The 12,067-nt window shown below is 38.7% G+C and overlaps 1 protein-coding gene across 1 annotated transcript in view; it reads right to left on the reverse strand.

The window, feature by feature from the left end:
• PLPPR5 (phospholipid phosphatase related 5) overlaps positions 1 to 12,067 on the reverse strand; it is a 262,285-nt gene that overhangs the window by 209,093 nt on the left and 41,125 nt on the right. The window contains exon 2 of the mRNA XM_080407158.1: positions 1 to 12,067. This exon is cut by the window's left edge and continues 16,686 nt beyond it; it is cut by the window's right edge and continues 17,674 nt beyond it. The gene's annotated coding sequence lies outside the window, so the exon portion shown is untranslated.

Genomic DNA, 12,067 nt, shown 5'->3' on the forward strand with positions numbered 1-12,067 from the left:
ACATCAATTTTAAGGAAGTCTGAGTATGTACAGCTTTTGACTGACTCAGGTGGCACATCATGAAAACTATGCAGAAAAGTTGAGACTTTACAAACTTTGCTATTTACTGCCTCTCATATCTGACCAGTTGAATAAAAAAAAAAAAAAAAAAAAAAAAAAAAGCATAAATCCATCAGCTGCCCTGAGCTGTTCAGTTGCCAACCCACCATGCCACTGCTTCTCTGTTACGGTTAAACTGAGCAACAGTAAAAAAGATGGTATCTTGACAGAGGAGAAAAAGGTGTTCTTTTCCTTTAAAGCTGTTTTAGGTTTAAATTCAATAGCAGCAAGACTCAAAGTATTCAAGAACTTATCATCACATCTACAATACTGTGCAGCAGTTCTGGGAACAAAATTATCTCTTCAGCCAAGCAAAGGTCCTGTAGTACAACAAATAACATTAAGATAATTTAAAGCGACAGAAATTGTTACATGAAGACGAAAGTCTCTATAAAGTAAGTCTTTGGTCCTTAATATATACCTATGCATATTTTTGAATGTCCATAATAAAACCTATAGAGCACTAACTGCATGTTCCTGCCATTTGCATCACATAGACCCAGACAACCCTTTCATGAAGAAACAAGAAAATTTTTATGTTACAAAGGAAGATTTTCTTATCAGTCACACTCTGGCAGGTTTCTCTCCATTTTGTCAAGTCTTTTCTGAATATTTGTATATGTATGTTTTACATATATATGTATATATATAACACATATGTGTATGTTCATTATATTCCCATCCCACTTTTGGTGTTACCATTCAGGTATTGATTTACCTGAACATGACCGAAACATTCACAGTAGACCAGAATTAAACATTTGTGAGTAATGCTTCAACATGGCACGCGGTAAGTCTTTCTTAAATGTTTATATAGGGGACACATACAAACTACAGTACCATAATTACACTTCTGCCCCCTTCCTTACGAGGCTGATAGGCCTATAGCAAATCATAATTCCATGTGTATGTTTTTAGAGAGCATAAAAAACAATACAAAAGAGAAATACTTTAAAATGAGCTACACTGTTTCTGTCCAAGTAAGAAGCACAAACATTTTAACGAACTAGGACTCTTACATTGCTCTAAAAATACTTGTGTCCTGATGTATTAAACAGTTGATCATCAAGTTTGAGATGCAGCGCTCTGTTCCTGCTGGTGGTTGCCTTTCTGAGGTGTCAAGAAAACGAGCAGCATTTGGGATGGGCTCTGTTTTTCGTTCTTATCTGATACTGGAACGCTGCTCCCCGCAAGCCAGCCCGCAGCTACTGGCGGGGCGCGGCCAGGCGCGCCGCCCTGCCTGGGGCTGCTGCTGCCGCCGCCGCCGCCGCAGGCGCCTGCAGTACCCAAGAGGTCCCACAAGAGGGAGACCTCATCGCGCCAGAACTTACGAGTGACCTACTTCAAGCGGAACTCGCAGCAGCTATTTCATCCTGACCTAATCCACACCCCAGCCAGATACGCTGCAGACCTTCCGGAAAGATTTCAGTGTAAAGAATTCTTTTTAAAGGAAATATTATAAAAATTACAAAATTTGGGTTCCTATGCAATCCGAAGATGCAAATCTTGAATGAAGGGCTTGATATTCAAATCAGTGTAGTGAAATAATCTTTTTTTTAGTCTCCTTTAAAATTATTTCCTTACTAGTATTTAACATATTTGTCTTATCTTGTCCTCAAGACAAATACCTGGGGCAATATATACACAAGAAGCAAAGGATTTTTAGGGGGTTTGCCTGGCCAAGAGTAGAAAGGACACCTACAAAATTATATTTTTCAGTTCTTTTATGTTTAATCTACCTGAAAGATGGGAAGAAGACAGGAAGAGGTCAAGAAGGAAGGCTAGGAGTTCATACCAAGACAGTTCACCAGCCTTCAGCTCTGCTGGCCGAAGGACAAAACTCTGGGACTAGCAAGTCCCGTAAGTCAGCAGATCTCCCCATCAGCACAGAGAAGACCTTATTTATGGCTGGTAATCCTGCACAGCAGGAGTCACCTCTGGGGAATGGGGTACACTGCTTGCACAACGGAACTTGTATCAGCCAGCACAAGTATCACAGGCTTGGACCCAGACTGCCACACAGCTGGTGTTCTGTGCTAACCAATGCCCGTGCCAACCTACCTTTACTTATATTACAAAACACAGAACAGCATCACAGCTGGCCTTTGGATATTTCCATGTCTCAGTGAGATCCCACATTGCCATAATGGAAAGAACTAAGACGACCGTGTCTTTCTTTGATAGTTCAGAGATTTACATGCCAGACTTCCCATCCCCTGAATCTTCCACTGCAAGTGGAAATGGTCTCTCACATTTCTAACCTCTTCCCAATCTCCCTACTTCCTTAACTTTTTGTTCCTAATGTATCTGTTTAGAGAAGTGGCTTTTCCAGATCTTTGAATCTGTCTAATACACAGCTTGAAATTTTCAGACTGCATATTCTTTTGGCCAAATCCTTCACAGATTTGATGCAGATACTCTCTGCTACAGAGATGTATGCTGAATCCTGCACAGCCCGAGATATGGCTCAGAGAGCAAGTATGGCATCCTGTCAAACACAGAAACACATTTCCTTTCATTCTTTACACACCACTAGATCAATAAATCAAGGTGTCATGAAACTTGGCAGAGGAAAATTGAAGAGGTGCCATGAAATTATTGCTTTCAAAGCAATTTTGCATGAAACAAAACAGGTATTGATTCCATACCCAGTATAGTACTCCGATTGTATATCTGAGAAAATTTAGCATTCCTGGTCACAGAAGTTAAACTTTAGAATGCATTTGCTGTGATTTTTCCTGAAGACCATGAACACACTTATTTCATTTAAAACAATTCATGATATAACATTTTATCATTTTTGTTACAAGTAACCTTTGACACCTGCCTACCACTTTTATCTATCCAGAAATTACAGTAGATCACCACAATCTTTACCTCACCTGCTAATTTAGTTAGGCTATGTCCAGAACAAAGGGCCACAATAAATGTCAAAGTAAGGGCTACACCCACTTATAAATCACAGATCCCCAGTCTCTTATTTAGCAAGTTAAATATTTACTAGATTATAACCAGCAAACAAGACAAGTAGGTTCCTTAGATGGTAACCGATCTATCAGATGAAAGTTCTTTAGCAAGTATTTTTTAGCCCTACCACCATGGATATTTCTAAAATATCTTTTTCTGTCTGTTTTTCTTAATCCCACAAAAGAAGGACAAGCTTCACCTGGATGGATATGTGTATGAATAAAGCACCGTAAAACAGCATCAAAAGGATTTATCATCTCAGACTGTTCTTTCAGCCTTCCACCTTGTCATCATTTGCAAAGTGGTGGTACTAAATGTGACATTAAAATGCAGTCTGCTGCTTTGGTTTCTGAACATCAAAGACAAAAAAGGTAAGATCCCAATTTCTTAAAATCTATTTAGAGCACATACTGTTCTTAAGAAATGTGATTGTCAAAATCAGTCTTTTCATAGTATTTTGATCCTGCTCTTAATTTTGTTTTTCTTACTAAAAAAATTTCCTAGTTTATACACCTGCAATTATGGTATGGATATGGATTATGAGTTCTTGGGCTTTCAGATGTGAGAGGACAGGACAGAGAACTATTTGTATTAATCAAACATACCTTAAATGCATTTGTGCCAGCTCACAATAGATCAGTATCTATTTCAAAGTTAGAACTACACAAATCTTGAAATATCTGTGTGACTGTAACTACCACTGTTCTTGGGAGACAAGGGTAAAACAGGGAGAGAGAGGACAGAAATCCAGGTGAAGAAGAAAGAAGAAGGGGATATTGAAACGCAGTTAAATTTAATCCAAGTGTTCTAAACCTGCCTCTGTGAACATTAAACGGTATTAAAGAGTGATTCTGAATAGAGAAAAACCACTGTGGTCACTGTGCTGATTTGCCCATCAGCAAAGCAGCCACGCATAGCAATAATCACAGCTTACATAGATACACAGATTGTGTGGTCTGACTTTAATTTAAACCGCAGCTTTTCACTGTCAGAACTATTTACTTTAAAATGAAAGTCTAATTAGCCAGTTCTAGTTTAAACATTCTGTATGATCAGGAAAGGCATCGAAAAGCATCATGAGGAGAGACATCACTGAGAAACAAACATAAACAAAGTGACTTTTGCTTTGATTTGTGCAACTTCTTTGGACATCAGATCTATATCTAGCAATGGATTGCCTTAAACATTCCCCACACTGAGCTTTCTGCTGTCTTATATGATGATTCCATTATCAGAAGTCACATTGTCATGAAGCTCATGTTTTACCTAACTTCTCAGTCCCTAACCTCCATAAATTCTATCTCCTGCTCGGATTGTCTCACTCTCAAAACTGGTTATTTCACCTTTCAAACACTCTGGTAACTTAACCTTCTCTTTAATTTGCTGAAAACAGATAATTTCAACCCTCTCTTTCTTGCCTTTCTGAATTATATCTTCAGATTGCCCTTTTTGTTTCAATCTCTCTTCCAGTTTTCTCTGTTGCATTTTGCTCCTCTCCTCCCCGACTCACACCTTGTCTATAGAACTGGTCTGCACAGATGGAGCCTCTTTTAAATGCAAGGGGCTTTCCTTTTGCATGAAGAAGAAGTCTCCCCTAGCTGTTTACCTTTCTCTCTCATCCTGCTTTAATGGTGATGCTCAGAATATTTATTTCTGATTGAATCCTCAGAGCAGAAAATTAACCATAGTAATTTTTGCCTGCTTTGTGGTAAACTAAAACCATGGACATCCATAGTTTTGGACTTGTTTTGGTAGAGACATTTGTCTATTGTAGAGAAATAAGCAGGTGAATTAGGAATTAGTTTAAAAATTACTGAATTTCTCCCATGCTTTTTTCTTTCTCACTCATTTAACTATAGCTCTTAGTGTTGATTATTTCATGTAAATAATACATATAATGTAACATAGTTGGGTTTTTTCTTTAATATGCTTAGTTGCAAACTAAAGTGTTCCCATGCAGATTACCATGGGTTATTACTTCTACCTAAGAATGTAGAATCTCAGATCCACTATCAATCAACACAACATGCACATTACAATAAAAACTGAAATTATTACACAAAGGGATCCAACCACACTGGGTGAATGAACAGGAAGATAAGAAAATAAAATCAAAGTTGATAAACATGGTGTAAATTATTAGGACACTTTGCTGAACTCTGAATTAGCTGTAGGTATGTTTACATGGCAATATTTGGTCAAGAAATGGACATTGGTATTACCTTAGGTAAATGAAGATCTGTGTACACAGATGTAGCTAAAAATGCAAAGAAGATACGTGGAGACTGAAACTGTGAATAACAGAATGTTAGAGTATGTTTATATAAATTATTAGCACATTTTCTAAAATATTATAGGCACTCTGATCTCTGCATCTATGCAAAGGACTCTGGAGAATTAGGACAGACATGGGGAAAGATTAAAAAAAAAAGACCCGACTCCCTGAAAAACAGAGAATATTAAAATCACTTACTTTAGAAACAATGCAGAAAGGAGCAGCCAAAAGTAAGGAAAATGAAAACCTCCTAATTTGTGTGCATCTCTGTTCAAAACCAAGGAGGCATTTCATAAATGGTAGAAAATCAAAATAATACTTTTACACTCACTGTGTAATCAAGCTGTTGCCACGGGTGGCTTTTGAACCGTACAATTCAATATTAAGAAAGGGATTAAGTAATTATTTCCAGAATTTTCAAGTACAATTAGGAGGTCAGCTTTGTAGAAAAATGATTTGATATTTCCAAATTCAAGCCAATCTGTAATTGCTACAGATCAGGTAAGGCCCACGAGGGAAGGGCAGATTATTCCTCATTTGCCTACTGTGAGGCTGGTTGGGCCTTGTCAGAAGCATCAGTACTGGGCTGTGCAGCATTGACAAAGGCATAACAGACAAAGAACCCGCTTGTTTCCCTTCCAGAATGGCATTTTGGTTTTCCTAGATTTGACAGTAGTCAACATTCCGATAAGAGTTAATACTCCTCAATGCCCATATTAGAAGGATAAAGAATGTACCTTGCTGTGGAAATGCAACATAAACGCTTCTGTTCATGTTAAAATGTTGATTTAATATATTTTCAAGGTCTGCGGACTTTCATTTGCCCACACATTAGACTTGTTCTGACCTGCATTGTTGGTTGTTTTTTTATATATACAAAGAATCAAGAACATTGCTTTGTCAACAGGAAAACAGCAGCCAGAGGCTCCGCAGTCAGCAGGGGGAGACGGTCCCTTCCAGAAAGCGATTAATCTATTTTAGGCATGGCCCGAGTGCCTTCTGGAGATACCCATCTCCACTGACTGCAGAGGGAATCTAAGGCCTGCCCTACATTTAAAGTGAAACTTGTACATGCAATTGGCGGAATGACACTCTCCCACAAACTTGTGAACAATATTGGTACTTAATTAGCTTAATCTCAGGTTGTCTGTCTCAGCAAAGAACTGCTCTGCTAACTTCCTTGTGAGAGGTAGTAGGCAGATGCAGGTTAATAGACAGAAGATTTTCACTGACTTTGGTTTTAAAAATATCAGTCATTTAAAAAAATGAAAATAAATCCAAACTCAGGCACAGAGAAGGCTGAAGTCAAATTCTGGCAGCTTCAGTCCAACGAGCAGCCACTGATTTCTGTAGCCTTTTTCCTAAAGAAAGGATGTATAAAATTGTCCCAGTGTTTATGTGCTTCTAAATTCCTCTCAGAAATCCAGAACCTGGATGAACATAAATCTTTTCCAGTTTTTCAGCAGTGCTTTAGTGCCATTTCTCTTCCAATATGCATCAAATACCTGTTTTTTAAAAAATTCATGGTGGGACTGTGTCAGAAGTTTACAGAACGTGGCTATATAGAGCAAAAGGCAGACAGCAAACAGCAGCACCGTGATTGCCTGGCACTGCCCGTATCACCTTCAGGCTGTGACTTGTATAGATCAGTCACAAGATCACCAGCTACGCAACTGATAGCAAAGTTTATCTGTGCACAGAGCAACAGGAGCCTGTATGATCTCACTAATTTAAGTACTTAGAAGAAGTGAAGAAAAAGCATAATAGATCATGTCATGAAAGTTTGAAGGTAGAAGGGTTCAGGGGAGGGAGGGAAAGCTGGGTGCTGAGGGGAATTCTGGACTGACTCAGAGTGACAGCAATAATAGCCTGTCTGACTACGGTCTACCAGCGTGTACATGGCAGGACTCAGTGGCAGTAACCATAGTTGAACACCTACCCAGCTGTTCTCAGGTGGTATTCTCTGTAAGAAAACAGGGTGACTTTATGGAGGTGTTTGGTTCAGAGTAAACTGATACAGAACATGTTCATGACTTAAGAGAGCTGTTTCTATTTGTTTAAAGACACTTCAACTTTTTGAATCCGGCAGGAATCCACAATCCACTCTGGAAACAGTGTGCCAGATTCCCCACTACTGTCCATTTCCATACGTGCCAGCAGGCAATGTGATTCCTAGCAAACACTATGAAGGTGTAGTTATGGGGGGGGTTCTACCTATAGCACTAAACCTGCACTTATTTGCATTTTGGAAAGGTTTCCTTTGCTTATGCTAGAGCCAACACAGTTTTCTTATTCTGTTTAATTCATGTACCTTTGCCTGTCCTGATTACTAAAGAGATTACAAGAATCAAGTTTCCCAAAGTCTAGATGGCAAGCACTAAGTATGAAAGGGAAACCTCTAATGAGCAGCACTTATCTATTAGCAATCAGCTAGGGAGATTCCCACTCCATCTGTTGACTAAGAGATATTTCAACAGGAAGATTACTCAGATCTGATAAGGAATATTCCCATCATAGGAAGGTCTCACGCTTAATAGATGGTAATAGTAGTAGTCTAACTTTAAAGTGTCGAGCAGTGTAAACAGGTTCAAGAATATTTGATTGTGGTTTCATTGTGGTATTAATGAACTATACCTCAGTGGTCCTATGCTGATAGTTTAATTCTCAGATTCCTATATAATTTTCTACTTTGGACAAAGTGAAAAATCAGCATAGACCTCTGGACAAATTAAATCATGGGAGAAGAGATGAATTTTTTCCTGGTTTACTTTATAACACTGTACTTACCTTTGGCCTGTAATAAAATCCCTGAAATAAGCATACCATAGCAATTTGCAGGCAATTAACAAATATAAGAAAGACTCTTGAGAGATCATAGATGCAGCAACCACTTGACAGGCCCGACAGTTTTATGAAAACGAACATATAGAAGCTACTGCAGAGTTCCTTAACTTCTCAAAACATCTGCTGGGGGACCAGATATAAAGTGACGGATGACTTGTCACACATTATTCCTACAAAGAAACCATTTCTAGCAATCACATAGTCTATATAGATATGCAAATAAAGTTATGTAAACCAGTACTATTTGCTGGATTCTTTATGTGTTCTTTTCTGGTAGTTGCCGCATGAAAGTTACAGAAAAGCACGGCTTACTGTGATATATATAAACAACAACAGAATGACAATTCATTCAGTTGATAATCCATTTCCATTTCCTAATCTGGCTTTAAGATAGGAAGATCAAAATATCTTAATATTTAACTATGAAATCTAGTTTGTCTAAAGCTTATTACAGAAAGTTGGAATATTTTTACACATTCATTTACTTGTAGCTTCATTTCTGCAGTTCCATTTTCTAATCGAGGTATTTTTGAATGTGCAAAACTACCTTACCTAAGAGTTATTCCATACACTAGATAAATCTGAGAAATTACTTAGATGATCAGCATTTTATGTCCTGCACAGAATACCATACAACACTGTGGCTGCAGACTGCAGAAAAAGAATGAGGATGGCAGTTGTGCTCTTTTGGGAGGCTTAAAAACGCAGACTAGAGAACAGAAAAGGCCAGACTTGTAGGACCATGAAACCCTATCACAACAATTACACAAGACCTCTCTTAGGTAGGTTACAGACTTCTCTATCACTGTGGTTGCACCAATAATACCTGACCACTCCCATTTATAGAATGAGATCAACCAACGAAACGTGTGTCAGGACACAGGCTCAGAGATCCTTGCACTTTAACAGCTGCACATGGAGGTGGACACATGGTTCCTGAGCCCAGTTCTAAAGTTTCTGCTGATGACAACAGTGGAATTTGGGTGTGAATCCATTCATCTTCTATTCCTCTATCTAGAATGTGGCAAGGCCAAGCCAATGATTCAGGCCACAGCTGTGCTTCTTCCTTAAATGCCTTCCTTTCCTGTTTGCCATATTTCCTTCTTCAAAAGGCTATCTCCTGTGGGAATAAACAGCTCAAGAAACAAATAAAAGAATAACTTTTTGCCTTTCACAATGAGATGTTTAGAGCACTCATCTTCCTTTGCATTCCCAAACATTCTTCCAGCTCACAGCTATTTTAAAGATGTATTTGAGATCTGGGCACAAACAGTGCTTTGCTTCTATATTTATGGTAAGATCTTATTTCTTTGTATGTAAAGATTACAAGTGTTTTCCATTTTCAAATAGATGGCAGTACAACTTGCTTCATTCAGAGGACAGTTTCCATTAGTCTGGAAACAGCTAATGTTGGCAATGCTAGTTGAGGAAACAGTAGGCTGGAAAATACAGCAGCTGTTATGTGAAAGAGAATAAAGTGGGAAAAATAAGAAACATTTGTCTCCAAGCCTAGGTTTGTCCATCAGAGTCTCATTGTGATGTCCTCCCAAAAGCAAGTACTTGAAGGTAAGTATTTGTCTGCTACATAGACTGGAATGCCAAGTATTTGCACCTTGATTTAGATTTCAAGTGATGAGCTTCAGTCCTGTTGAAGGCATTATAATGTGACGCTAAATTCAGAGTACTGAGGAAAATCTACCATGGGAATTATCAGGTACAGAAAAAGCAATTCAATTCTCCAAGGAAAAGGCCATCACAGGGAGTATGAAGCAGTGCTGCAGTGGAAAAAAAATCTGAACATGGGTTATGCTTATCCTAGTGGGATCATGCAAACATTTGTGCAGACCACTACTACTTTTTGTTTCAGCTTAAGAGGGAGATAAAATCAGTCCCTACATTAAGAGTGAGGGGAAAGAACAGACATTTTTCCCTGCTAGTGGCCCTGGCTGTAACCTAGGTCAAAGACTCCAAAGACACCAGGCCTATCATAACTTTTTACACACAGCACAGAGGATGAGGTAAATAGACAGCACTCTAATAGCAAAAGGAGCCCTGTATAGTCTTTGGGGCATCAAAAGACCTATAATGGAAACAAAATGGGAAAAAAACGCTGAAATGATCTTTACCCTAGCTGACCCACCTCCTCATTAACTCACAGAGTACTGATAGGCCTAAGTACATTTCTTAATTGTTTTCATAAGATTTTTTTCACCTTTTACTGGAAACCAAGAAAAGGCAAAAACATTTCTTTGCAAATGCAGCTTTTGAACAGGCAGCAGGGTGACTCATGATGAATAACAAAAAGCCATGCTAAACCCTGCATTCCATTAGGGAAAAGCTCTCAAAAGGGGATTCTCCTGCAAGATTCGGCACAACCTTTACACTAAGAAGCTTGGAACTTAATACAATTATAACTCCTCTGACTTCAAAGGTACCCAAATAATGAATTTGGGCCTGTTTGTTTTGGTAATGGCTGACTAGCCCAAAATGAAAGCTAGAAGGCTCAGGTAATGTCAGGGTAATCTTATTTCCTTTTCCCCTAATGCAGGAGTGCAGAGTTCCCAGCTGACTACAGGATAGCCAGGATAATGTGTGTCTTGACTGCCATTTGTCCTCGTGCTACTGCTAGAAATCAACGATTTATCTTCTCAAGAAAACTTCTTGGCAGAGGCTCTTAATTGTACGGCAGAGTAATTCAATGTACTGAAGCACATTAATACAGTTTGTCTCATAGTTAGAAGCAGGTAAACATATTCCTCTATTGACTTAAACCCTAGCTGCCATTTCCCATAAAGATTCTCTCTCTTGAGGCAACAAGCTTGACCTTGATTCTGCCCGGACAGATCTTGTATTTATATGTTTTGAACTAGAAATACTTCATTTCTCGGTGCTCTTTGCCTCCTCAGCCCCTGTACAGTAGAGATCACCATGCCCTGGCATTGCTCAGCGGAGTCCAAAAACAGTCAGCAAATTCCATAAGAGAAACTCCTTATAACAAGATGACAATTTTTTCTAATCAATCTTTATATTTCAAAATGTTCTTTTACATAGTGAAACAAAAACTAAACTGTATCTATCTACCATCATATTACTTTACTTAAGAATTAGATTTTAGGGATAAACTAATAATGCCTGGCTGCTGTTTTGGAACAGGCACTGTGATTCCTGCAAAACTGAGCGTAAAGTGGACACAGTCCATCCACTAAGTAGGATTTTTGGTTGAAGTTCAAGAATTTTTTTTACAAAATAAATACTTTCTTTCCAAGAGTACACAGAAATTACCTTCTTTGAGATGAGAATTGAACAGTGGTAAGAAGTGATACTTCCCATCTACACAGAGCTTTTCAAGGGCTCCCAGGTAAAGGACAGATTCAGGTTATTTATTATTCCCAGCATAACCCTACAACATCTGTCAAAAGAACAGACAATGATAGTCAATCTTCCTTACAAAGTTGATGCTGGGGGATAAAGATTGTGTGTGTGCCTTTAGGAAAACACCCACAAGAAATGTTAGTTTAGAAAACTACCCCCAGGAGTCTATGAATGAGCCAAAATCTACCTTACTCACACCACTGAAAATTACTTCTAGTTTTCCAGCCAGTTTTGAGCATTACAAGAGTAAATGTTCTTTTGGCTGGCTCCCTCAGTGTAGATGAGATGCTAAGCTGTTTGGCTGGCCCCTCCTTCAGCCCAAGCTTGCAATATCCCAGCAGATGCTATAAAGAAATTACATTGCACAGCCAGAACCTTTTTTGATAAATTTGATCTCTCAAAAAAATTAAAGCTATTTCCCTCCCACGCGACCCCCAGGAGCAAACTTTGTGCTATAACTCAGGGGACTAAAGCTCTTTGGAACCTCACGTTAGTTGATAGCACCCAGAG

This window comes from Falco punctatus (assembly GCF_963210335.1).
Source record: "Falco punctatus genome assembly, chromosome: 11".
Taxonomy (NCBI): Eukaryota; Metazoa; Chordata; class Aves; order Falconiformes; family Falconidae; genus Falco; species Falco punctatus.